The following is a 27,458-nucleotide window of genomic DNA, read 5'->3' on the forward strand; positions in this document are numbered from 1 at the left end:
GGTTGCCTGAAAAACACCAGCCATGTTCTGGTGTTACTTTGCTTTATTCTGCTTGTTAACGTGCAGCACTGTATTTGTTATTGTGGGAGTCTTTATTGTTGTATGTAACAATGTGTAATTATACCATATCAACGACCACAGAGGAAATAAGACTTCGACTTTACCGAGTTGTGCTTGAAAAATAAGGGTAGATGTAATTTTGCTTTTACTGTCAAATAAACTAAAAACCAAACCCATGTTTCTCTTTGGTTTTTAGTTTAGTTTATCGTGCAGTCCATCAATGTCTGCATCTCGAAGTCTGCCAACTGCGCCGCAGCATTTCTTCAACATAAACTAAAAACCATTAGGGCCTCATTTGTCAAAGACGAAACACAGGGCATGTTGCACGGAAAACATTAAAAGCTCCATTATGCAATAACTTTTGCATCAAATGTGGTCAAAATCACTTAATGCGGCTTTTATGCCCTTCTGTGATTGAAAATATTTTAAATGAAAATATGACTGAGCAGAGCCTTGTAAAAATGAAATTGAGAGACATGGTGAGCCGGACCCTTTAATCCCTGGCATGCTCCGTGGGCCTGCAGCTCGGCGGGGATTATAGCTGTTGATTTTGTCAGAGCTGTTGTTGAGCTGATGTCAGGGAGGCTAACATTTCGAGCAGCTGCCTGATGTAGAGGGGAAGTGTTTTAATTTCGTATAATAGACACAAAAGTTGTTTTGGCTGAAATAACCCAGCATCATGGCACGTCAAAGCACAGTTTGGCTTGGGAATGAACTGATTTAACATTTATACTACAGAAAAGTGTCAGCCATGGAATGAATTATATGCTGTTTATTGCCTGAACAGGCGATTTGATGACACAGAACAGGCAGTTTTACCTCTGTGTTTAGCAAAGCAAGCTTGCACTGGAGGGTTATGTCTGAATCAAAGTCCAGCTAATCAGTATTGGAGTAACACACACACACACACACACACACACACACACACACACACGTACAGTTATTCTATTCTGTTATTTATTTCCCATGAAGCATTCAGAAATTTGGTGCTTTTATTTATTATTTCTTTAAACTATGCTGTCTGTTAAAGGTCATCAAAAAGTACCAATATCTATCAACAGTTACTGATAAAATGAAGTGAATAGCAGGTTAACAGGAAATGAGTCATCACACTAAACCTGATACATTAGATTACATGAAAGCAGTGGTTCTCAGCCTTTTTCTCACGCCCCCCTTCAGAAACTGAAAAAATTCATGCCCCCCAAACCTCTAATTTTTATCAGCCAATAACAACAATTAGGGAAACACCTGCAACTTGCAACTTTAGCCCTTTTTAGATAGGAATTGTGCAAATTTGCAGGAAAGCCCAATCAGTCTTCTTTCAGCATTTGCAGTATAAAAACAAAGTCGGGGAGTGCAGCAAAATGCCGCCCACCTACTTTTGTTTATACAGAATGTGCCTTTTTCGGGGCAGTGGGGGGCGTGAGCAAGCAACAAAACATGTAGCTCAGTGTGTGACGTAAACAGTGACGTGGGAAGCCGCGGCTAGTCAGTGCATCAGCGATTCTCTCATAAATCGTCCCCTTCCTCACCGTCCCCACCATCTGATGGTTAATGGCCTCTTTGTTTGCGAGGGCAAGGAGGGCGCAAAATTCTTCGTCTCCACAGTTGCTCATCTTTACAGTGTCTGTCAGGTTTGCGTCTCCCTCTTGCTACTAGCTGCTCGCTAATTCCTGCTATCAGCTGTTTCCTGTTTATCCACCGTCAGTGGCTCGCACGTGCAGCGTCATCAACAGCTCCTCCCGTTGTGGAAGGCCGCCTCGGTCTGTTTAAACTAAAAAGGTTCTGCCAATATGTCTACCCTACGAGGTGGAAAATTGGGCACCTTGGATCAACTTGCTAATCTGGCTCTGTGTGTCTAAACGCTCGCAGCTTGCCGGCAAAATGGCCCAACATTCGCCGAAAATCTGGCAGTGTAAAAGGGGCTTTTGACTTTTTCACTACACATTTCCCCCCTGGTCCTTTACGCCCCACCTGCAGTGGCTCAATGCCCCAACGTCTGAGAACCACTGGGTTTAAGAAATGTTAAAGACTAATTAGCCAATATCTCCTTATAACCTCAAAGCAAGGTCACTAATTGTAGCAGCAAGTATGTTTAGAATGACACCTCATAAGTGGTAGGATTAGTGAGGAAAAATATCAGATAAGCCTCTTACTCCTGATTTTAGGGAAAGGATAAGACAATAGCCTGTCATAAAGAAGCGCTGAGACATTATTCTCTTTAGAAGTTCATTGATGCCCTACCCAGAGAGTTAAAGTACATACATATTCCCTCGTCGCAACACCAACAACCTCGGAAGGTAACTAATTGTATCCTTTTGGTTAAAGGGGAACACCACCCAAATTAAGAATTACAACATGTTATTTCCATGGCCTAGGGAAGTTCAATCAGTATTTGTGAACATGAACTACTTTCTTTCAAAGCCATAAACCAGGGAAGTAAGTCTCAATCTTGTGATGTCATTAAGTATAAAGTCTGGAGCTGCTCCATAGAGAATGAATGGCAGCCTGATTATGTGGATGCACAGAATGTTTGTTTTCGTCTTTGTACCCAAATGAGCTTTATTCTATTTTAGTGTTCTCAGCTGTGAAACCGAAACTGTACCCATATACTCAGAGCATTCCCCTGGGTGCTCTCAGTGTCAGCTGTAATATCTTTCAAAATTAACTGTCTGTGGAGCAGCTCCAGACTTTAAAACTTGATGACATCAAAAATTTGAGTTTTAGCACTCTAGTTTTTGGATTTGGGAGAAGAAAAAGGGTGTATTTCCCCTTTAAGCTCTATATTATATGTGATGGTCAGATACACAGACATTTCAAGCTTTGCCTCACATCCATAACGTTTGTTTCCCTCCCACAGCCATTATACTGTTATCCAAATTAATTTGAGAATTATATGTTGATGCTAATCTTCCATGCGCGGGGGGATTTAACAGCATTGGAGAGGAATGACGTGTGCTGGCATCAAATCAATTGATGCTTCCACAGGCAGCACAAGGCTGATAAAGTGATTATGGACGGTGTAAGTGAATGTGTTTATATGGCTGTGTTTATGGGAATGTGTGCGTGCACTTGTACGTATGCATGTGAATATGAGTTGAGGCAATCATAAAAGTGCTGAACTTGAGAATCTCTGGCCTGTGATCTAAGCAATGTCTCAGTGAGGTCTGCGCTCCCTCGACTTGCTGAAACAGCGCTTTACAGATCGGGCCCATAAAAATGCAAAAAATTCTCGCTTAACCCTCTGCCGCTACACATTACTTTACCCCCCCCCCCCCCCACACACACACACCTCTTGTTTATTTCCTCTTCCTCCTTCAGATGCTTGTTTCACTTGAGTGTTCTGGCAAAGTGAACCCTGAGCAACCCCTCCCCCAGCCTCACACACTAACACACAAACCACTGTCTGCTTTGACAACAATTGAAGCTCTTAATTGCCAGCGGCTCTGCATCTTCTCTTGTCAAGATGGAAACAATCGAAAGCTTTTGGGCTTTTAACTTCCCCCCCTCTGACATACATGATAAATTGACGAATCAAACAGCTCTCTAAAGCAGTGGTTGAAAGTAGGGGCCTTGTGTGTTAGGGAGCATATGCTTGTCTGTCTCCAGGCTTGGCTTGGGATAACAGTGTTGGCGAGGAAATGAGCTCATCAGATGGGATGCTAATGAAAGGGAAGTGTCAGGGTGAGTTTGGCAGTGCGTTAGGCCTGGAACATTTCATCACAGGGTATGCTTGATATCATGTAGGGGACGTGACAAGTGAAATGGCAGGACTTCCCACAGCCGATCACCTGATAGACAGACAATCAATGAGTGTCTGGACGGATGTGGGGCAGACATTAGATGTGATGATATGATTTCTGCCAATAGCAATAATGTACTGTTTCAAAGTAGTCCTTACTTTAACCTTATGTCCTAATGAATTTAAGTGTGACTGTGAACACAGAGTTGTACAGAGTACAAGATTACACAAGAAAAATAGAAGACGCAAATAATATCCCTCTCTCTTGTGGCTTATAAATGAATAACAGCTTTGTGCAATCAACAGTCCGTGCTCTCCTCTGGCAGCCTCAAATGTTCAGCCTCAAAAAACATTCAAACTGACTACCTACACATGTATGGCTTCTGACTCATGGTTTCTCTGACTCCTTTCTGTGGAACTGACTCATTCCCCTGTGAATGCCCAATTGATACACTGTCCTAAAGGCAGCTTTGTCTGCTCTCGTCTTTCTCTTTTGCCTGGAGCACACACAGTCAGTGACCTCCACTCCCTGACGCTGACCCCAAACTGAACTGCCTTGATCTTGTGAGGGCCTGCAGGAATGCTCACGGGTTGTATGGCAGAAAACAGAAATCAAATATTCGTCTTTCAAGGTGTACAGGGAGATAACAGAAACAAAAATTATGTGCATTTTGAGTGCGCTCATGTGCCCGAGCATTTCGGTGTATATGATGTACACAAAGCGAGGCTGTAACACGGATAATAACATTTCAAGGATGTGTAAACATTTGATGAAAGGTACAGAGGAGGCTGGCCGGAGCCAGAGTGAGGGGGCGTGTGGGAGACTGGCCCCAGGTAAAGTAGATTCTGGTTGACTTTCATCTGTGCTCAGTTCTTGACAGATCACTGAGGTCTGGCTGGAAGGTTTAATGAGCCCACAACACTCACCAGGGATTCAATTAGCTAGATGCTTTGTGTATATACAGTGTGTGAGCACTTCTCTTTAGCTACAGCTAAGGGTTCATCTTTGCATTTCCCCATATGTCTCTTTACTTCTGTGCAACTCATTAGAGCACTCCACGCTCTTATTGCTGGTCACATTTCCATTTAAAACAAATATAACAAAACTCTTAGTTAAACACAAAGTACTGAGATTACCGTGCACTTACAAGATGACCCATGGACAATATGCAGTAATCATACAGCAGGTAGGGCCTGTTGGATTGTCTAATTGCTTAATTGCATTCATACTGCAAGCTGTCTGCAGAGCTCTTTGCCAGGATCCCAATGGTTAATGAGATTATCCACTGGTATCTGGCAGGGAGAGAACTGGTTGTGCATCATCTCTGAGATGATTAAAGGCGGTTTTGTTGATATTTTTGACGCGCTTCAAAATTCACATCAGGATTAAAAAGCACACCGAGGTTACATGGCGTGCTCAGGGCTTGACATCTTGTGCCAGGAATTTTAAGTACACTGTTTATCTGGATCTTTGCTTCAGCAATTAGAATCAATAATCATCTTGTACGAGCTCAAAAGCAGCACATTTCATGAAATCCTCAAGTTTATTTGATCAATGCCCTGATACAGTGCATCAGTAGGATAATACCACTGAATAATATAGACATATACTGTTGAGCATCATCTCCGAAGCTATTAAAATCAATATTGCAGACTAGAGTTGAGCTATTCTGAAATTCCCCTACTGATTTTGTATCTTTGAGGAAAACAACATAAGCTATATCTAAAAGAAAAAACTGAGGAGAGCCGCAGAGCACACACAGAACTGAATATCTGGATTGGAGAGGCATAAGTTTTAATGCCCTGAAGTGGCCACCTAGTAGCCTCAATGCAAAAGCAGGAAGCACTATTTTGCACAAGGGCATGCTGGAATGAGGATAGCACAGATACAGGCCTACAGTTTGTCCAATAAACTTATGGAAAGTTGCTGCTCAGCGGACAGCTGAGAGGCAGAAACCACAGATATTAACAGCATGCAGATCAGCACATTTTTACATCTAACTCGGTGTATTAAGGGTTTATTTAGACAAAACCAGAGTTGTTGATTGTTGGAACAGTGGACTAACTAGACAACTGACAAGACTAACTAAAACTGTTTTGGTGAGTTTCATTCAGTTTCTCCTGAGTTTGAACTGAGGTGTGTTTTATGGTGAGTTAACAAGTAGCTGTGTAAATCATCATATGATATCACGATACAATATTTGCCAATATTACAAAGTCTGCCACGATACCATTTTGATAAGGTGCCATTCAGAGGCCTGCGATCGATATGAGACTATATCATCTGCCCATTTAAAGTACACGATTACAGAAGAAGCTGCCATTCCTTTCTTTTTTGCTTTGGGCCATTAAAGATGAAAACAACACATAAATAATGTCAATAACTGTAACCACTTGCAGTACTTTAAACAACACATGGGATAAGTTAACCTTCAGGGCTTTCTGCCAGAAAGTCCTTTCTGATAGTATTTTTTTCATGATAACCCAAACCATTTTATTTTTCATAAGCAAAGTTTGAAGGCAAACTTCTCCCAACAGCCATAAAACATGGATTAACAACGTAGTTTAACATATGTATCAAATTCAGCTCAGTAACAACTGTCAAGGTTCATAGACTTGTCAATTGTTTTTTTGCTAGTCACTCACTATAAGCTGAAGCATGCTTACATTGTATAAATTAGCCTAGCGGCTAGCGGACTTTCCTCCGTTCATGACTTAACAAATTACATGTATTATTTATAGTTTTTCTTACTCAGTGTTGGTTTAAGTCACTGCATCTACTGACAGAATGGCACGTTTGAATTTCAGCCTGAACACACATTTTTTCAGCCCAAAATTGTTTAAACAGAGTTGCTAATGTTACTGTAGTGAGACGTCTATTGACCCCTTTATTTCCACTCTGCTGATTTATTCCTGAGTAGAGAAAGATGACCGTATAGTCTGATATATTGACTTTGCATCGATCATACTGGATCGTTGATCATTAAATCGACATATCGATCTAATTCGATGGATCGTGACACTCGTATTAACAAGGGAATTTAGCTAACATGAGTCTTAGAACGGTAAAAGAGAAACTTGAATCGGTATACGGTTGTATTTTTTTGTTTAATAAGGAAAATAGGTGTAAAAATAGGACACTTTAAAGGAGCTATATGTAAGAAATCTAAAGCAAATAGTCATAAAATCCTCCTAATATGTCACAGAGACTAAGGAATAATGTTCATAAAACAAACTGATCTCACCGACAACAATAGTACGGCCAGAATATTCGCATTTAAAAAAATATTTTACGGTCCGCAAATCCTGTTTATGTTTTGAATTTGTGTTTTGGCCTGTTGCGCCACCCACCGCCGTCTACCATTCACACAGTCAGTAGAGTCTCAGCATCAGTTACAGTTACCACTGAGCTACAGCAGCACGGCAAGCAGCGGGGGGGGGGGGGGCGCGGACACGACTTGCAGCAGTATTTTGAATTTGAGTGCAGTAACCGTTTTGGCCACAGTCTTACATACAGCGCCTTTAAGCCCCACTGATGTGTGCTGTCACCATAATAACTAACAACAGATCTATTTTCTTTTGCACTGCAAACAATTTCATATCTTTTCTATTTATTCTATTTGTATGGGTGCATAGAGGAAACAAGAATAAAGTGAAAGGGAGACTGAATTTAGTGCATAATGTCATTCTGTTATCATGGACACATAATGACCATTATCTTGGCAAATCAATATGATTTTGAACAACAAGCTCCTCATCATATCTCCCAAGTCTATTGCAGACACTACTATTATTTACCATGGGAAGCATGTAAAGACTGAACTACACAGGTCCAAACAGAACCACTAAGTCTCTGCATGTTACAGTGACATAATGAGGAAGCAAGGGAGACGACATGCAGTACCTGTCTGGCAGAGATTACAGTAAATCCTACGTCAATGTAAAATCGTGCTGAAGGCAAACACACCTCTGTTGTCCAGTGAAATATGCAAATAGTCCACTGTATCAAAGACAAGGACATGATTTGTGTGTGTGTGTGTGTGTGTATGTGTGTGTGTGTCTGTCAACAAGGTGTCATTACAATTAAAAAGCATTTAAATAACAAAAAAGGCCCATCTGTGCCATGTAGCTGAACTATACTGACTGAAAATACAAGCCATGATGAATTTCCTGTCATCATTGCTTCTTTAAAATCTGCACCAACTATTCACATGAAGAGCTAATTTACTCTTTAACAATGTCATCTTAAAAAATACAGGGCAACACTGAATGTTTTATACATGTTCACTTAATTGGGCTAAAGTTTTCTTCTGCATATCTGAAATATTAAACATAAAAACATGTTTGTGTGTTCGGTGATCACATTGCCGAATGTAAGCTGATTTAGATAAATGACTCCTCCGAAACAAACACCGGGCTGAATCAAACTCAGGAGGGAGATAAAGTGTCAATGAGTAATGATTAAGAGGAGATGAGATTGCTTTCATCTGAGTGAGTGTGTATTTTCGTGGCTGTGGGTGGTACTATTTCAGATGAGGAGGGCACGGGATTAGAGTTGGTGGTACTGCTGTCAGGGTAAACATCAAATTGTTGGTTCATCGTGATTAATAAAGCCTTCCCCCACCCTCCCGGCTGTTGTGGATATACAAGATTGAACATGTGTCGAGCCCTGTGATTAATGCACATTGGGTCATGTCAGCTGTAGTTTTTTTTAAAGATGTCATCTTTGAGGCCTGGTACTCTTTGTGACATCATTTATGATACTGAGTTACTGCTTTTTTTTGCTGTGTCTCAAGAAGATAACTTCACATTCAAGTAGCGTCACCATTACACTTTTGATTTATGTTCCATCATGGTGGCAGTTAGTACAATATTATCATTACACTATGCATTTTTCCTGCCCTGTAGACAAAGTTCTTGCTATGCAGCTCTTTCATTACACACTGCAGTAGAGTATTACTAGAGTCTAATCTGCAGAGATGCACTCATGGGTGTAATTTATAGTAGGGATGATGGGGATATGTCCTTCCCACTTTTCTGAATACCTGAAATTGTCCCCACCACTTCTTTCATATTAATTAAGTATCCATTTAAATCAAATATAACTTCAATCAGATCTACAAATGGTCTGTTCGCTTTGTTCCTGCTTCCTTCACATGCAGCGATGTGAAACATACTGTCTTGAAATATTAGGAATTCTTTGCGAGTGGCAACCTGCGAGGCAAACAATTGAGGCAACGCCAAAGTGCCAAAAACTGCAGTTCCTCAAATGGCCACTAGAGGCTGGCTCCAAAAGTGGGTAAATCCCAATAGAACCCCCAACTTAACAGCAGAAATAAACATGCTTACAGCCTGGTACAAAAACTGTTTTGGTCTCTATAGTTAATTTTCCTGTTCACGACAACTAACGTAACATGATAACACATCCAATTACATTTTATTAAGGTTTTATTAAGGCTTGCAGTTACGCATAATTAAGGGCAGGTGCGTTTGAATGACTGTCTGTGAGGCGTCGTCTACAGTCTATCATCCCCACACTCCTCCACAGCTTCAGCCTCTCGCTCAAATGCTCACCTCTGGCTCCAAAAAACCCCCCCCAAAAAACAAGATGGCGACGGCCGAAATACCAAAACTAGATGCTTCAAAATGGGAGCGCAAGCCAATAGGTGACGTCATAGTAACTACGCCCATTATTTTATACAGCCTTTGCTTATTTCTCATTAAATCACAACTTTATTCTCAATTTCCCAGAGAACACAGATATGGACTACAAACATGAACCACTATTTCAATTAATGAATGTAACATTGATGTTAATGGGTGCCACATGCACATTTAAATGGGCAAATTCCCCAAACAAAGACACGAGGCAATGGAAGAGTAAAAGATGCTGACATATATGTTGAGTAAGCAGGGATAACATTAAATGAGAAAAGTGAATCTGCATAAGGGGAAATATTTAAAAGCAATGCAGAATCTCAGTTTTGTATTTTGGTTTGTCACCTGCTGCCTTAATTTTGTGTTTTCCCTAACATAAAGACATTCCCACCATTAATTGGTGCAGAAATTCATAAGGCTGCAGGAAATTAAGTGTCTGAAGCTCAAATTTTCCTGATGGAGGACACTGGGACCTCCACTTCATATGTCTCTCCACCACTTTTTAAATTAAACCTGTGTCCTTGGGTGCACTAATATCTTTTTTAAAGCCAGTACTAATAACACATTTTCTATCTACGTTAGTAGATTCCTGTACTTGTCAGACATGCCTTTCTCAAGGCTTGTCTGTTGCTGATTTGGTTTTATTAAGTGACTTAAGTCTGCATAAGATGAAAACATACCGCTCACCATAACACTAAGCCCATGACATTGTAAAATACGGCATAACAACTTTCTCTTCCTGGAACGAGAGGACCTGAAGTCACGAGTGAGGCCAGTGGTGAGAGCTAAGGGAGGGGTTGAGTAGATGTTTGTAGCCAGCTAACTTTACGAGCAGAGCTTGGACATGTTGAAATACTCTGAACAGGAGGTTTTGTTCTGAAAGGCCAGACTGTTCTCACACACTGTGTGCCATTAGCAGCCATTCGCTATACTAACACTAAGCTCATGAACAGGCGACTGGTCAAAAGCCACTTTGCAAACATTTAATCAACATGACATATGTGCACATTGGACAGTAAACACGAACATGTGCAAACACATGCAAATGTTTCATAAGCCTGTGCCCCTTAATGCAATGTGAACATACACACACAGGCTTACCACAAACCCTTGTGGTGGGTCTGAGTTTATCATAGGTCCCCAACGATAAACACAGTGGAAATAAATATTTCAAACATGAAGTTATATACAAAATTAAGCACTGGCAAAATCTTTGGCTGCTGTTATGGAAGATGTCTGAAGTATGTGCTGGAACTTCCTGTGCTTCAAAGGCAATTTTATTAGAGAGGAAATACTCAGATCATAAAATGTGCAAGGAGAAACAGCAAAGCAAATCAGGAGAGGGCATCTGCAGGGCAGGCAAGCTCAAACAGTGTGCTTTTCTTTCTATGCTCTATTTCTTTCTCTTCCCGCCCCTCCACCTATTATTTCGCGTTCTTAAACGATCTCACAAAGTCCACTGAGAGGCCATGTCTTTGGTTCGAGTCATCTTTCTTCTTCTTCTTGATTTCTCTGCCCACTACCTCACACTCCATTAAATCTCGCTTTCTCCCTCTTTGTTCTCATTGCTGTCTTTTGTAACCCAGCTGGTAACCACATGAACACACTGAACGCCACCAGTAGCCACAGTCAGTTGGAAGTCTCAGCAGTACCTGGGGCATGCAGTCTTGGCTTAATTTTAGTCACGCTTTATTCACTATAGCTCTGTGTTTTTCCTCTCTTTATCTGTCTCCTCCTATCTTTTGACCTCACCTACTCCTTGTTCCAGCTGGCAGCTTGGGGATTTGGAAATGAAACAGTTCTATGGTCAGTGCTGTCCCACTGAGACAGCAACCTAATGGATGTTGAGCAACACTGTGACACTGTGGATAACACGGCAGACTTTAAAAAAAGTTAGCCCAAGTTTAATCCACTAGAAAAACTCAAAATTTACAGTAACGGTCCTGTTTCAATAGGGATATGATTTCTGGTTTCCACAGCTGAACATTGAACCTTTGACTGTAGTTCCAAGCAATGACACTTCCAATTATTTGTCCAAATTATGTGAAGCTCCCAGTTACTCTCTTTGAGAGCCGAGTCAAGGGTGCTGTGTGATTTTGCAGACCTGGCCGGAAGCCCAGTGGGCCCTCTGTCATGCTTCTTTGCAGCCTGGCAAGCTTCTGTGTTGGGTGATGAGTCAGACATGTAGGCAGAGTCAGGGAGGGTCAGGAATATAAAGAGCAGCACGGGCACAGCAGTCATGTTGGCAACTCCAAACAAGATCAAAAACAGAGTCAGCTGCTGAACCCAGCAATCTCATCGCTCTTGTTTTGAAGTTAGTTGGAGACTGTTTTGATGATTTCATACTGACGAGCTGCTCCTTGTGTTTGGGAAGTGTCTGCATGACTAATCATGAGATGATGTGGAACTCTTTAAACTCTTTAAACTTGTTTTGCCTACATAATAATTCATCTGTAGTTCATCGAGCTGTGTCCTTCTCTGGAGGGGAATGCCAAAGATTCATTTGAACTTACAGTTTTGTTACCTGGAGCACTGGTTCACAACCAAACAGCAAGCACTTCCTGTAGCACTTCTTTTTCTTTCTCTCATATCCTGTTAATCACTTTGCAACCTCTTTGGGGGCAACCAAACTGCCAGAATAAATGTGGCATTGTACCTTTCTGCAAACCACAGATATGTAACATTTGTAGGTTATTAAGAAATGGATATGTTAAAACTTTGGTTGACATGTGGTTGTGTTTAGGCACAAAAATCTCCTGGTAATGGTTAGGAAAAGATGTTTAAAACACACATTTTTGATGGAACAATCACAGCTGAAATGCTGCCAATTTCTCACGAAAAACCACCAGTTTCTGGAGGCACAACAGCTCCTGGAATTCCCACGATGACTTGCTGTAAACAAAAATCAGCTCTTGGCTGCAAAGTCATGGCTGGAAATACCACAGATGACTTGGTGAAAAACATCCGCTGTTGTTAAGTGCTGGTCACCAACAGTGGTCTGAAGCTTGGCAGCCGTCTCACCTAAGGGCCTGTCCCATTTCTAACCCTTAAATCTTCCACTTGGTATTGAGTGCCCTTGATTGCGAGGTAACCCTTGATGAGGGAAGTGAGAAATATTAAGGTAGAGATCTTTCCCTAAGAAATGGGACACCACTTCATGCAAAGCAGCATGGCCAATGTGCAGGCACAGCGACGCAAGATACCGTTAGTCATTCAGGTTTGAAAATGCCAGCTTCAGCGCTTGTGTTGCGGCGTGTGCTATGTTTATTCTTCTCCGTCTGATGAATCAACGGAGAAGAAATGCTGAAAACAGGAGGCGCCTATGACGTCTTCTACTTCTGATTCATTTTGTTCGTGTAAGTCGATTTGTTTAAATATTTTGACGCTGTGTTCAACCAAGTTGCTGATGAGTTTACGCTAGTCTAACCATCTGTTGTTTGTATAGCCTTCATTCCAATCGGACAGTAACAAATTGTTTTCCAAAACTTGCCAAAGTTGCTGACTTCACAAGGTGTTCTGGGAAATTTCATTTTGCACTTTGCTGTAAGTGTGGGTCGGGGCTACCTTGGAATCTAGGGCGGGTTTTAAGTGTTGGAAACCACTTCCACTACCTCAATTCTGTTTTGGGACACCACTAGCCTAAACGTGAACACGCACAACCAAGTGCAAGTGGGTATTTCTAGGGGAAGTGTGGGTATTGGGACAGGCCCTAAAAGTGTCAAGCCATCACCATCCCCCTATCTCTCTAGTGTGATGTGTAATGCATCCATGGTTTGCAGATGTACGATGCAAAGATTTTCTTCCGGCGACTGGGCTGTTGGGGAGCCTGGCCCCATCTGTTGAAATCTGCTGACCTAGACTAATTGCAGTAAGTGCAGAAGACATGTCCTTTTTCTATTCATTATGGGGCTCCACACTCAAACACAAACAGTCCACAGGCTGTTTTTAACTCCAGTTACACTAACTGCAGGCTTATGTCATTTCACCCAACATGAAACATTTCTGCCTGGGACATTTATGTTAATGAGTCTTCACAGTTTTTGTCTTGCACTTCACCTGAGGCACGACACCTGCGCTGAGCACGCTGTATATCTGTCTTTGTGGCGCTGTGCATCAGTGAAATATGGCTGTTTATGGCTGTGTGGTTGGGTTGGAATTACACACCACTATGCTGGTCTCAACTGCTTTGCCACTTCTTAAGAGGTCCCAGGGTGATTTTACCAAGACCAGGCTGGTTTATTGAGTGGTTGCGCTGTAACAGCTATATGGTTGAAGGTCCAATGGCTCAAATTACTCATGGCTATTACGCACTGAAAGCCTGTCCTCTACAGTGCAATAAAAGGTGTTACTGCACTTATGAATGGCTCCCTTCATGCAGCATGTTTGTTTTCTGTATCCTTTTTTAATACTGTCAAACACACCTGTATGGCCTTTACTGGGCTAGGTCAAGTATCCAATCAATAGTTTCATCCATCCTGTTTTCTCTTTCACTGCCAACACATATCTCTTTCACTGAGAACTCCTGAGGGGAATATAGCTTTCATACCCAATCATTAGATTCAGATTTCCTTTCATTTGTGTTGTGCTAGTTTCCTCTTTTTTTCCACAGTGACGAGAGCTCCATGTGGTGAAGCAAAGCAGCCTGTCTGAATGTTTGCTTGCCTCTGTGTTTGTTTGTGTAATCAGCGTGGTAGCTGTTGACTGCATGTGTCTTATCAGATTGTTGGGTGGATGGAGATGAAAGCTGACCCCAGTCCCCTCTGAGCCAGTAGACCATGGTCTGGTGGAGATGTGGCCCGCTGCTAATAGCATGCTGGAGCTCTCTTTAGAATTGGGATTTCCAAAATGCTCAGTGCCACATTAATATTTAAAAAAATAACTGCAGCTGAATTTCCAGAGGGAAACAGTGCTCTCATTTAGCAGGTTTTAGAAGATCTGGTTTTGGGTGTGTGCACTGCTGACCAGGATGACACTTACACTTCCTGGATTCATCAAGCCTAAAGTTTAAATTAGAAAGTAAGACTAAGGAGCTGGTTATTGCAAGTCAACACAAAACCTCTCACTATTTTCCACCTGTTTTAAAGAAAGTTCAGCCTTTGAAGTGGTTTTATAGCCAACACAGAATACACTTAATACTGAAAAAGGAATGCTTGTATCTAATCAAGAAATTAGATTCATATGTTAAAAGCAAGAGTATTTTAGAGACTGAAGTCGTGTTGAAAGTGTTAAGACTTTTAACATGTGTGCATGGTATGGGCACCTGGGGGCTAAGAACAAGAATACACTGTCCAGAATTACAAACATGCATAGTGGAATTGTTGGGAAGGAGCAGAAACAACTGGGATGAATAAATAAAATGCAGGTGAAACAAAACGTGTAATCTTGTTCATCGTCTTTTTAAAGAATTCATAAAATGCCCTGGGCAAGACACTATAGAGCTGCTGCAGCAACCAAGAACATTAACAGAAAAATCTTTCATACCAAATGCAGTAACTGTGCTAAGCGTATAAGCACCATTTGCATTAGAACCATGTCTGTTATTGTTTGTACTGTGCATGTTGTTTATTTATTGTATGTATTGTGATTTTACTATGATGTGTTTTAACAAACTGGTAAAGTCGAAGGCAAATTTCCACATCTGCGGACAGATTAATGATGTTGGTATTATCAAGACGTTGCCCGAGTCCCTGTTTGTGGTAGCAAACAGCCCTAGCTGAAGGCAGCCTCAACAAGTACTCTGTCTTGTGGGTTCAGCCTAGTCTGGTGCTACCCTGGTATGCTCCCTAGGTCACTGTGACCTGGGCTGACGCTGAGAAGAGTCAGAGAGCCGGAATAGACACTGAGCAAGAGGGAGTGTGGTGAGATTAAAGAGAGACACAAAGAGATGGGGAAATAATGTATGACTAGGCATAGTGATTCACTTAGCATGCGCATACACTTACAGGTAATCACATACTGTGATTACCTTGTACCCAGGAGGCGTTTGATACTCATCATTAGGGCTATTCTCCTCGTCTATTTCTATTTCCGTCTGCAGGCTAGTGGATGTCTACAGTATCTAGTTTGGCTCATCATTGGTCCATTATAGGCCTACACACAGCCAAGCATGTTTCATTTCAGTGCTACTCCAGGCTAATGAACAAGTATCGATTTATCTAACAATCACGGCAACTGCAGAGAGCTGAATTAATTTGGTGTAAGTGACTCGCTCGTGCCAACAAACTGCTCTCGCCCCAGCTTTCTTCCTCACATTCTCCCACACACACACACACACACGCACGCTCTCTTCCTCTCATTCCTGTGGCAGTGTAAACAAATCCTGATATTAGCAAATCAAAAGCTGCAGCACAGTGTAATGTATACACTCTCATACGCTCTGTACGAAGCCATCAGATCCGGCATGTACTTTCTGTACTTAGTGCTGCCTCCAAACACTGACATAATGATGAAGGGATGAGATACTTCCTCATGCAGGGAAAATACAAACTATAAATTACTGTAATTGGACCACATTTAGTTTCTTCAGACTGAGCTGCTGGGCTGACAGGGGATTGAAACATGTGCCCACACTGCACCCATGTGGCCAATGTTGTGTACTGCAATTCAACAGCACCATTGGCCCATTCTGAGCTTGATTTTTAACAACGAGCTGAGCGTCTGATAATGCCTTCAGGATAATGTGATCTTAACAGCATTAGTTCATCTTAAGCTTGTATTTTAAGTATTTAAAGATATGGCTCTTAGATATATCTGATATTAGTCTCAAGCAAAGCTTGACTGTTCTAAGCTTTCAAAGTAAGAAAGCTGGGATCACTGAACATCCCTGATAATCTCATTCATGGGTATTGGCAGTTTGTGCATCACTTATGGCACTGAAACCAATCACAGCTGAGGGTTAACAGACTTTCGAATAGGGTATCAACGATTAATTAGTTGTCAGCCTTGAAATTAATCACCAACTCCTTTTTTATTCAATTAATCTGTTTGAGTAATTTTAAAGAAAAAAAGGCCAGAATTTTGATTCCAGCATCTTACTGTTAATATTTTAGGGTTTCTTTACTGATCAAGACAGTAAACTGAATATTTTTGGGTTGTGGACAAAACAAGACATTCGAGAACGCCATCTTGGGTTTTGGGAGACACTGATCAACATTAATCACCATTTTCCGGCATCGTAGACCAAAAAACTAATCAATTAATCAAGAAAATAAGCTCATCTTTTGACCAGGTGAGTCTGAGTTAAAGATATTTTTCAACAATTTACTTCCATTCAACTAAATGTCATTCACCTCAATTCAAATCAGTGCACTTACAGCACTTATTTATAGAACTGTTATGTGGTCAGACTGTGGTCTAATATTCTTTATGGAAAGCCCGCAATGCTAACCCTGTAACTCATATCCAGCAGTAATGATAAATGCTCTCTTGAAATGATAAAATGTCAGCTGGTAATGAAAAACTGCTGTTCACATCCACCACTATAAAAAAAAAAGACACCATGTGTCCTTGTTCATGAGGAGGCGATGTCATCGTCTGAAATGTATATGACTTTGCAGGTATGCTAGGCCAACCCTGTCTCCTAGAAATTACATTTATATGTTTTTAAACTGCTTTAATAATTAAGTTGTGGCAATGTAATCAGAGACATTTCCCTTAGGTTACGAAACACTACATTCATGTACTGTGTAGACTTTGGAAGGATTTGATTGGGGCAGATGGCTGGCGTTCAAGCGCAGGACCTTGACACCAGAGGATTGGATTTAAGCCCAGACTCCTGTCTTTGGGAAAGATCACAATTTTGGTTAAATGTTCATAAAAAGGTGATAAAAAATATTGCTGTAGTCACTACAAACTGTCAGTGAACATCTGTTTGTCAGGTAAATTAATTAGCAACTGAGGATGTCCCGATCCAATCTCAAAGATCAGGATTTAGGTTGATCAGAGCATTTTTGTAACTGATCAGGATCTGGTACATTGAGCTATACAGAGGATCTGATCCTATGTTTAAATGTCAGCTGTCACACAGGTGTTCCTACTCACGAAGCCTTAATGTAAAGACATGCGGAGCGCAGCCATCTCCAACTCTCCTCCTCATAAGCTCCCACGTATGTGTAAGAGCAGGGAGAAACACCACACGCCATAAACGACAGTAAGATGCAGTATGAGACTGTTTATTTATGTGTTTTGTTTACCATAATTATGAGCACTTGTTTCATTTCAGCTCAGTGTGAAAGACTCATGCATTTATGGCGCACTGTGGTGTTTATCCGCAGCTGGAAGAGAGACAGACAGAGACAGATGGTGGAGAACCGACGACAACCACATTCGGCAAACTGCTGCAAGTGCAACAAAAGCCCCAGGAGCCAAAAGCTCACAAAAGTTTTACATGAATGTAGCCTAATCTGTGCAAGAGATGTGCAGACAACAAAAATAAACACTGAAAAAAATACTGTCCATTTGGGTAAGTCAGGCAAAGCAACATACACTGGAGAATACTCTCTTAAAGGGACAGACACATTTACTCGAGACAGCGATATGATCAAAAAAGATTAAATAAACATGGACCAGTATGGACCAGCTTTTTTCTAGATGCACTGCAGAGTTTTTCAATTACACTGAATTGATTCTAATAACTTTAATGTACTTAAAATGTGCACTGTGCAGCTGTATTAGCTAAGAAAATAGAGTTGGATCGGGACTGGGTATCGGCAGATACTCATTACGAAATTACTCTGAAGGCAAAAAAAAAAAAAAACTTGATCGTGACATCCCTATACCTGACATTTCCTTATTATGTTCATGAAAAACAGAAACTGTTTGGCATGACATTTCCCTCCAAACATATATGCTGTTTCAAATTAGTTTTATATAAGATTAATTTCTAAGATTACACAAAGTCATGGACTGAGCTTGTAATATTTAACTCCAATGTTAAGCTAATTAAACACACTTCTCGTAGGACGTGAGGGGAAACAGACCAACGCTCTTCCTCCACAACAACAAATCAATGTGACTCCTTAGTTACATAAAAGTTAAACATGGAACAAAATGAGGAGCTTCCATTTGTGTGTCTCCAGTGCCAGAGACGGACAAAGAAACATTCTATATGGCTTTAAGGTTTAAAGGTCTATATGTAAGCTTTAATAGGTGGCAGTTACATAGATTACCACTGTAATTGGCCTGTGGTTTGCTTTGAGGACATTCCCAGGCCTGACTGTCCCGGCTGTGTCTGTCACTGGGTGTAACTGTTCCCCACCTCTCTGTGTCGCCTGTTCCGATGTACCAGCAGACGTACTGCAGGCTGACTCAACAGACCACACAGACTTCTGGGAAAAGGCTATGCAGCTCCATTAGATTGGAGAAACAAGAAAAAGTCATGTCCGCCTTGCCCACACCCGCAAATCACATGCAGACAAACATCATTTCCTGACAAAGACAACTAATCTTCTCTTGTGCGTGTGCCCCCCACACACATTCACACACACTCTTGTGTTCCTCTCAAACATGCACAAACAGCCTCTTCTGTGTTTTAGTTCACAGATTCAACTACACATTTATGTCTTTAAAATGTAAAACATGTGAAAATAAAAATGAGGAAATATCTACTATGAGCCTGCGCCACTATTTGCAATTACCGTTACTGACAGTGAAAGCATTGCTTAGGCTAAATTTAATTAGAGCACACAGCTACCCTGGATATTAATTTAAATTATGGTTAACCCTTTTACACCTCAGCCCAAAAGTGGCTGCCTGGGCCTGCATTGCTGTGAATTAGTGATATATTGTGCTATCATCAAGTGCTACATATGTTTTTCAGCACAATTTTAGCTTTTAATGTAGAACTAGAGCACAAACAAACCGAGGGGGAAAAGGTAAAAGTTAAATTCACAGATTTGCTTAAGACCCCTGCTCTATGCAAAACTGTGTAGCACCAGTTTCACTAAATTGATCTAATTTCACAAAAAACACTTTGAAACCTCATAAATTCTTGGGAAAAACTGAAACTGTATACCTATTTCAATTAAGCTGAACCCCAGTAGATGGCAGCATTAGCCAGTTTCAATTCCACAAAGTTCCACCAGACAACTCGCTGATTTTAAGGATATTTTGTGTGTGTGTGTGTGTGTGTGTGTGTGTGTGTGTGTGCGTGCGTGCGTGTGTGTTAGGAACAAAGGGATAACAGATGCATTTAAGAGAAACTGACAGATCAGGGAAGACATATAGAGGCTGGAAGAAAGGAAGTAAGGAAGTAAGAAAGAAAGAAAGAAAGAAAGAAAGAAAGAAAGAAAGAATAAAAACAAGAAAGAAAGAAAGAAAGAAAGAAAGAAAGAAAGAAAGAGAAAGAAAGAAGGGGAGAAGGAAGGAAGGAAGGAAGGAAGGAAGGAATAAAAAGAAAGAAAGAAAGAAAGAAAGAAAGAAAAAGACAGAAAGGAAGAAAGAGGAAGGAAGGAAGGAAGAAAGAAAGAAGGAAGACAAATAACGAAAGAAAGCAAGAAAGAAAGAAAGAAAGATAGACAGACAGACAGAAAGTAAGTTACGAGACTGAGAGAAATGAATACATGCCAGCATGCCGAGGAGGGCATGGATAGCTGAGGTTAGAGGTCTGGGGGGAGCTGGAGGGGCAGTTGGTGTGTGGAAGGCAGACAAGGGCAGGCAGGGGCAGAGCCAGGAGAGTAAACTATGCCCCGCAGCACAGACGGGTGGAGTGGACCATGATCCTCTGGTGTGGTACGACCACCTGTTTGTCTGTCTGTCTGATCCGGGCCAGAATGGCGTGATCTAGTGCTTAAGGTTGACAGCTCCAGTGTAAACGAAAAACCAGTCAAGGGGCTCACCACAGATCAAACTAAATATACTATACGTCGTGATTTTATGTACTTACATTAAATCTGTGTGTTCTGGCTGCTTTTGCAATCACTGCATACCTCAGTGTGTACAAAGTGTATTGTAAACACGGACAAACACAGAAAGAGGGAGGCATGATGTCACATCTGGACTGGAGTGTATATGCTGCCTGTGTAAGCAAAGAGCGCTCGGCGCAAACATTCTAGTTTCAGCTCAAACCTACAGTGCGTTTGACTCGAGGCAACAAACACACACAGGCATCCACATACTCAGACATACCCACGTACAGAGTGGAGAGGGCTTGTGAGGGTGTTGAGTGAGGGGGTCAGGGATCAGACTCTCTGCTGCTGCAAAGGGCACGTGGGAGCACAACTCACACCCATCCTCTGCCAAGAACACATGCACAAACAGCGCACACACACAGACAACCACACAGTGCATTTATTAAGCTTACGTGAAATCAGAATATCAGCATACCCCCCACACACGAGCAGAAACCGTCCCCAGGTACTCAGCAAGACGGACAGTTTACAGCATATTGTAGATAGAGAGATAGGCAGGCGGCTCTATCCTCAGCTACTTGACACCAGAATAACATATAGGATTATATACTGCAATGTTGTGCAAACTTCTGTTAAGGTCAAGGAGTAGGAGAGAGTGACTGTACTGCAGGCAAAGAGAAGAAGGGCAAAGGTCAGGCAGCTATTATCCAAATGAAGTCAGGCAGATGGTAGCATTGACAAACACATGGCCAAAATGGCTTTCTTGGCAGGCGTCCCAGTCATTACGATCATGTTTGTCATGATCAGGCTTATCTGTCAATCAGCCACAGGTTGGAAACTGGACACATAGTCGTAAGTCAGTCAGTAAGCTGAATCTGAGAGGTGCGCATTTGGGTTAAGAGGCTGCGGCTGTAAGTTGAGCAAAATTGCTCCTAAAGTTCAGAGTCACTGACTGTATCGCATTTTATAAGATCAGTTCCTCTCTGGCATTTTATGTTCTCGAGTCAGATATTGAGCATTTTATTCATCCTCTATTGAAGCTTTAAGAGATGGAAATAATTGCATTAGGAATGATTTACCAACCCCGTTTATGTGTGTTCCACCTGCAGATACTACAACTGTTATAAACCCATCTGTCAGCTTATTATTAGTGAGTAGTGGGGATGTGTCAAAAAGTGACTAAGCAGCGTTCCCAGTAAGTTATTAATAGCCTGATTGCGTGCAATACTCCGACTTCAACCTTCTCTTTCCATCTGTCTGTCACTCTCTGTCTCAAACACACACACGCACGCACGCACGCACGCACGCACGCACGCACGCACGCACGCACACACACACACACACACACACACACACGCTGTAATGATCAGTCTCAATCAGCTCTGTAGAGTGGACAGATTCAAAGGTCTGGACTCAGATATCTCCAAATTAAACTTTACTATTAAACACTTAACTGAAAATAAAATTTTATCTGCTCTCTCCTCAAAGCCAGACTCTAATACTGTTCTTTTTTTTGTTGTGAAACTGCACATGTTTGGGAAGCACTAAGCATACGACTGGATATATGAGACTTGGATTATACTACATGAGTTGTGTGAGTTTTAAATTATGTTTTATAGTTTTGTTGTTGTCAGTTGTGGACCCAATAAATCAATATGTTGAATGAATGAATGAATAAAGTTTTCTTCACAAATTCAATATAACACAGCATGACTAACTGATTTACAAATGGTCATTTTGAAGGTAAAATACTCCTTTAAAATATTGTTTAATTAATTTTTTCATCATTAGAATCATTCTATTATATAATCAAACAAACTTCATTAAATTTATCGAATTATTTTTATATTTTATTTTTATCTTTATTTGAAAGTTCAGCTCCAACAGTGTCTGCTTGCGAGCCTGAAAAATTCTGGCCCTTGGACAAATGTATCCGATGACCCCTTTCCTATACTGTTACAATAAATCACAAAGCATTTGTGATTTTGCCAGGCTTCTCATCCCAAGGAATTATTTATGGAGCTGCTGATAGTTTGAAGCTATAGGAAAGTCACATTCTTAAACGTATAACTATATGCAGGATTGTAAGTGTTACTAATGTTGGTGGCCTTGTCATCACCTCCAAGAAAATGCCATAAACCATTTTTAGCACTTCCCTGCTGTCCTTTGCGGATTTTTTTTTCATTCAAATCTGAAGTGCATTGACGTCACAAACACTTTCCAAGTCTGGACTAATGCACTCCTTGTGCTGACGCATTTTATGCACAAAAAGGCGGCAATAAATTTGGAAAACATTTCATTTAAGCGTTCGTTTACTGGCATTCTGTGGCGCTCATCATCTATCTGAATGAATTGTAAACTGGCAATGACACCCTATAATTTTTACTTTAAATTAACAACTCTGCATGTTTTACTGTTATTGTCTCAGCACTGGGTGGATGTGTTATGTTAAACAGGTTATTGTCATCAATAAAATGTCCAGATTATGTTTGTATGTCTTGTTATATCTTAAGTACATGCACTCTGCAAAATGCAGGCCTAGATATCCTCACCAAAACTGGATTCTTGTCTTGTATCAATCTGATGCCTTTTATATTGTACACTCATGCACTGTCAGTTCACCCAAACTTCAGGGAACAACCTATTCAATTACCTGTTGTGTCAAACATACAGGGGGCACTGACTTTCCCTTCATTCTGTAGCTCTTCCGTGCGGAGGCCGCATTCCCAGCACCACTCAGGGGGCTCCAGTGAGCGAGCCACGACACCAAACCCACCCGGAATTCTAGGAACGTTTTCCCTGTGGTTTCAGGTTACCACATACACACACTGAGCACAGATCACAGGCGCGCATGCACACACACACACACACACAACACCCTCCACAGTAGTGTACTGTACTTTTGTTGTTTGTACAGAGTTGGTTTTGTTAGCTTTCCCTCTCTCCTCCCGTGCCTGTCATTCAGTTTCATTTTCAGCTCACATACTTATCCAATGGGCTCGGACAACAACTTGGACCAATGCTTAAAATTGCAGTTGGATTCAAACCAGACGTCTTGTTCAGAATCTCACTGTGATGGTAAATACCACACGCTGAAAACTTAAACGGGTACTTGCACTGACACTAAAACTCTACAGGGAATCTTGCCAAAGCTTGCTATGGGCCCCACATTCAGACTCACAGGTATATATTTCATCACCCAAAATTCAGCTCAGATTCAGGCAAAAAAACTTTCACTCAATCAAGCTCCAACTGACGTTTGTGAAGTCTCCTGTATCCCCCAGGAAAAAGGATAACAGTGTCCCTAAAAATAGTCATGACAGAGAGAGGTTCAGCTCAGATGTAATCACGCTGTGTGAGTGCTGGTGTGTGCTGTGTGTGTGTGTGTGAATGTGTTGTGCGTAGACTGCCTGTGGCTCACAGAAATAGTGTGATGGTCTATGAGGCTGTAATCCCGTGTCACCACGGCTGCAGTATGAGCTGCGTGTTTGGATCAAAGCAGAGGTTTGAAAGTGGATTCTCTCTTCCTTTGAAGAGTGTTAAAATGCATGACGGACTGAGTGAGTCAGCAAGTGTGTGTTATTGATATGGTCAAAGAGTTAAAGATGTGAAGCCTTTCTCAAAACATGGGACGTGAGAACTAAATTTCTTCTTAGTTTTGGAGTTCCAGTCTGCGGGATTTAGGGGCATATATTGGCAGGAATGGTACTTAACATAATTTATTTAGTGTATAACCACCTGAAAATGAAGCTGTTGTTTTTGTTACCTTAGAATGAGTTGTTTATATCTACACAGGGAGCAGGTCCTCGTCCACAGAGACCGCCATGTTGCGCCGCCATGTTTCTACAGTAGGGATGCATGCAATTAGACATCGTAACGATTAAACGTCCACCACCTCGCTAGTCGGCACCAGAAATATTAGTTGGTTAAACCAATTAGTGTTTTATTCACGTACAAGGCCGCTTAGCTGTCATGCAGCCGCCGCCACTAGTGGGCGCTAGAAAGCAGACAGCCATTCTGCACAGCGCAAAATGCCTCTCATTTCAGCTGAAATTTAATTAGAATTGAGATATTGTTTTATTAACTTTAAAGTGAATTGCTATCATTTCTGTTGGATAATCTGTATTTATTTCAGATGCTATTTTAGTGGTTAACTTTTGAGTTGCTGTCATATTCACATTCATACTGCATGGCCCAAAGTGTTTTGTGCTTCAGCAGCATTTAAAATCCGACATGGTTGTTGAAGACTGTGATTAAAGCCTTCAAAGGGCTCTTAATGCACACAATATTTTTGGGACAACGTTTCAAATACTTAACATTAAATTGTGATAAATTTTGACTGTTTTCTGAGTGTTTTACTTTGTTTTAACTAGTCGACTAGTTTTACTTAAAATTTTAGTTAAGTTGACAGGGAAATTAGCCACCAGGTGTATCTCTATTCTACAGTAACCCAGAACAGACAACAGAGAACATTTTCTCGTTGGCCACTGTAATTAGCAGCCCCATACAAGACGAGCAAAACAGCATTCGAAAAACACTGATTTTTAACATAATACTGTTTTATTCAGTGTTTTTACCTGTTTAAATAATTGGGTCTATTTGTTTTGGAGAGGAAGAGACCCCTGCAGATAATTCGGCTTCTGATGAAAATCTCCTGAATGCCTGGATCTTACGTTATCAGAGAGAAAAAGGTGAGATCACATTAGCTGGTACTGGGCTAGCAGCCTGTCTGTGGTGAGCTGAACAGCGTCAGAGAAACACGTGAAACTGCTTTATTCAGTGTTTTTACCCATGTTAGTCGGGGTCCGTTTGCTCCCGATAAAAACATCCTAAAAAGTGAACAGTGAAGGAATTCTAACCAGGAGTTCATGCTTGGCACATGGATGAAGTTTCAACTGGTTGCAATCTGCAGTTCTCACCTCTAGGTGCAACTAAGTCCTACACACTGTTTCTTTAAGTGCACTTACAGTCACATTAATGAGTGGCTTCCTTTAGTAAGCACATTAAGGTATTCCAACTTTAAACTCACAAGAGGCTGTCAGTATAGAAATCTGATGTGTGCTACAACCTTTGATTTTGTATGCTATGTTAAAAAAATAAAAAAAAGTGGAAATGAAGCTGAAATCCCTGCACAAAGTCCATAAGGAACCAGACTGTTGACACAGACAGAGACAGCTCGAGCATTGCGACACCATGATAAGCATTGCTGAGCGTGTGCCGAGAAACATCGAGCACTTTATTGCATAGCTGTGGTGTCTTCCAAGAGCAATTTTATGACACAAGATAAAATTGCCTCTAAAATGCAGGGTTCGTCCTGGAGGTCTCATCGTCGACTGTTTTGTTTTACACGTAATATTTTGGGCGCTGTGGCATGTGCACAATTGCATATAATCAGCGGCGCTGACATCAAGGAGGAGGCGTTGTTTTTAGGGTTTTGTCCTTTGTTTGCTGCCGTGGTGCGTCAGAAATTCGTGTCGAACTGCGAAACAGAAATGCTCGAGAGGCTGACACACACGCAGACCACACAGACCACTATTGGCTGGCACCCAGACACGCAACAGTGAGGACTTCAAACAGGCTCATAGAGGCAATTAAGCCACAAAGACAGAGGGCTCTCCTAAAGCCACTGCTTCCTGCTGCCACTGACCTACATCCCTCATTTTTTTCCCCCTCATCCATCCATCAGTCCGACTCTCCTGCTACCCATTGTTTTCACAACCACACTTCCTTTCCCCCTCCCCAGCACGTCTATCCCTCTATTTCTCATCCTCCTCTCCTGCTATGAGTTTGATGCCTTGCCAATGGGCAAGCACAGAGGTTAGCGGGTACACTGTGTCTACCTCGCCCAGTAGGAACTGCTCCAGTAAAACATGCCAGTCTATTGTGGCATTTTAATTATATTAGCTCTACCCACTCCACCGGCTGGACACACAACAGAAGGGAGAGAGACTGTAAAACTGTGTCCCTTCTATAAAAGTGATGAAGAGGAGACAGAAAAGAGTTGGAAGGAAATTTCACAAACATACAATGTCCACAAGGCGAACCATAAAACCTAAACTTGAGGAGGCCGAAACCCATAAACACTCTTCACTCAGAGGCCTGTCGAGTCCCAAATTGGCAAATAATTGTACAGCGAGGCCAAGAAAATCACATTTGCTTACACACCATCTACACAAACATTCCTCCGACACATTTTCCCTTATTTTCTAGTGCACAGCTACAGATTTGGAAATACCATAACTCCAAACTCTTGCAATCCAAGCATGTCAGCAGAGAGAATAAATAACTCACAGTGACTGCAATATGATCGCTGTTGTTTTCGCTTTCTCTCACATGCGCACACACACACACACACAACACACACACACAACACAAGGATGCAGGCCCAAAGAGACAGGCAAGTCTAAGCAATGTAGTAATGTAGAGCGGGTCATGCCGAGGTCCCAGGCAGCAGCCCAGGGTTATGGGAAAGGGATGGGCCACTGAATTGGAGCTAAGGAAAAACAGAAAAAAAGGGGTTGTGGGAGGGGACAGAGGACGGACTGAAAGGTTTGTCGCAGACGTCAAATGCAAATGGCAGAGGTGAAAGGGTAGGTGCAAGGGGGAAAAAATGAAAGGAAATGAAGTATATATTTTCATAATTATCCCTCTGATGTCAACTGTTCTCATGACTCCAATGTGCCACATTTTCCTCATGCCTGCATTTGAAAAACTGAACTTTAAAGATTGGACTGACTTCTGCTCATAGCCACACATACACAGCACACACAGGCCCGGAGCTGGGAATGTCCTTCCTCTGCATATAGTAATTAATTTATTGTCCCCTCTGCTAGAGTTTCATTATCCAATTCCCTTGCATTTTTCAAACTGAGCTCCCCTGACCCAAGAGACCGACACAGAGAAGGCAGGGAGGAAAAAAACCTATGACTTGATGGGACTGGAGGAAGGATAGAAAAGTGAGTGAGAGTGAGAGGGGCGAGGGCTTTGCCCGGTGCAGCGCTCTCCCTGCTTCTCCCTACAATAACAGAATGGATTCCAGATGTCAAAATGATAAACAAATGGATTGTCATAACCTTATAAAAATGCGAGGCATTTCAGAAGCACTCACACTGCTGTACTATCTATGGTTCGCACTCCTGAGCTAATCTACA

At 41.6% G+C, this 27,458-nt stretch overlaps 1 protein-coding gene across 3 annotated transcripts in view; it reads right to left on the reverse strand.

The window, feature by feature from the left end:
• Positions 1-27,458, reverse strand: part of gpc5c (glypican 5c) — a 143,520-nt gene that overhangs the window by 45,763 nt on the left and 70,299 nt on the right. The gene's annotated exons all lie outside the window — the stretch shown is intronic.

Source organism: Epinephelus fuscoguttatus, linkage group LG15, assembly GCF_011397635.1.
Source record: "Epinephelus fuscoguttatus linkage group LG15, E.fuscoguttatus.final_Chr_v1".
In the NCBI taxonomy this organism is placed as follows: domain Eukaryota; kingdom Metazoa; phylum Chordata; class Actinopteri; order Perciformes; family Serranidae; genus Epinephelus; species Epinephelus fuscoguttatus.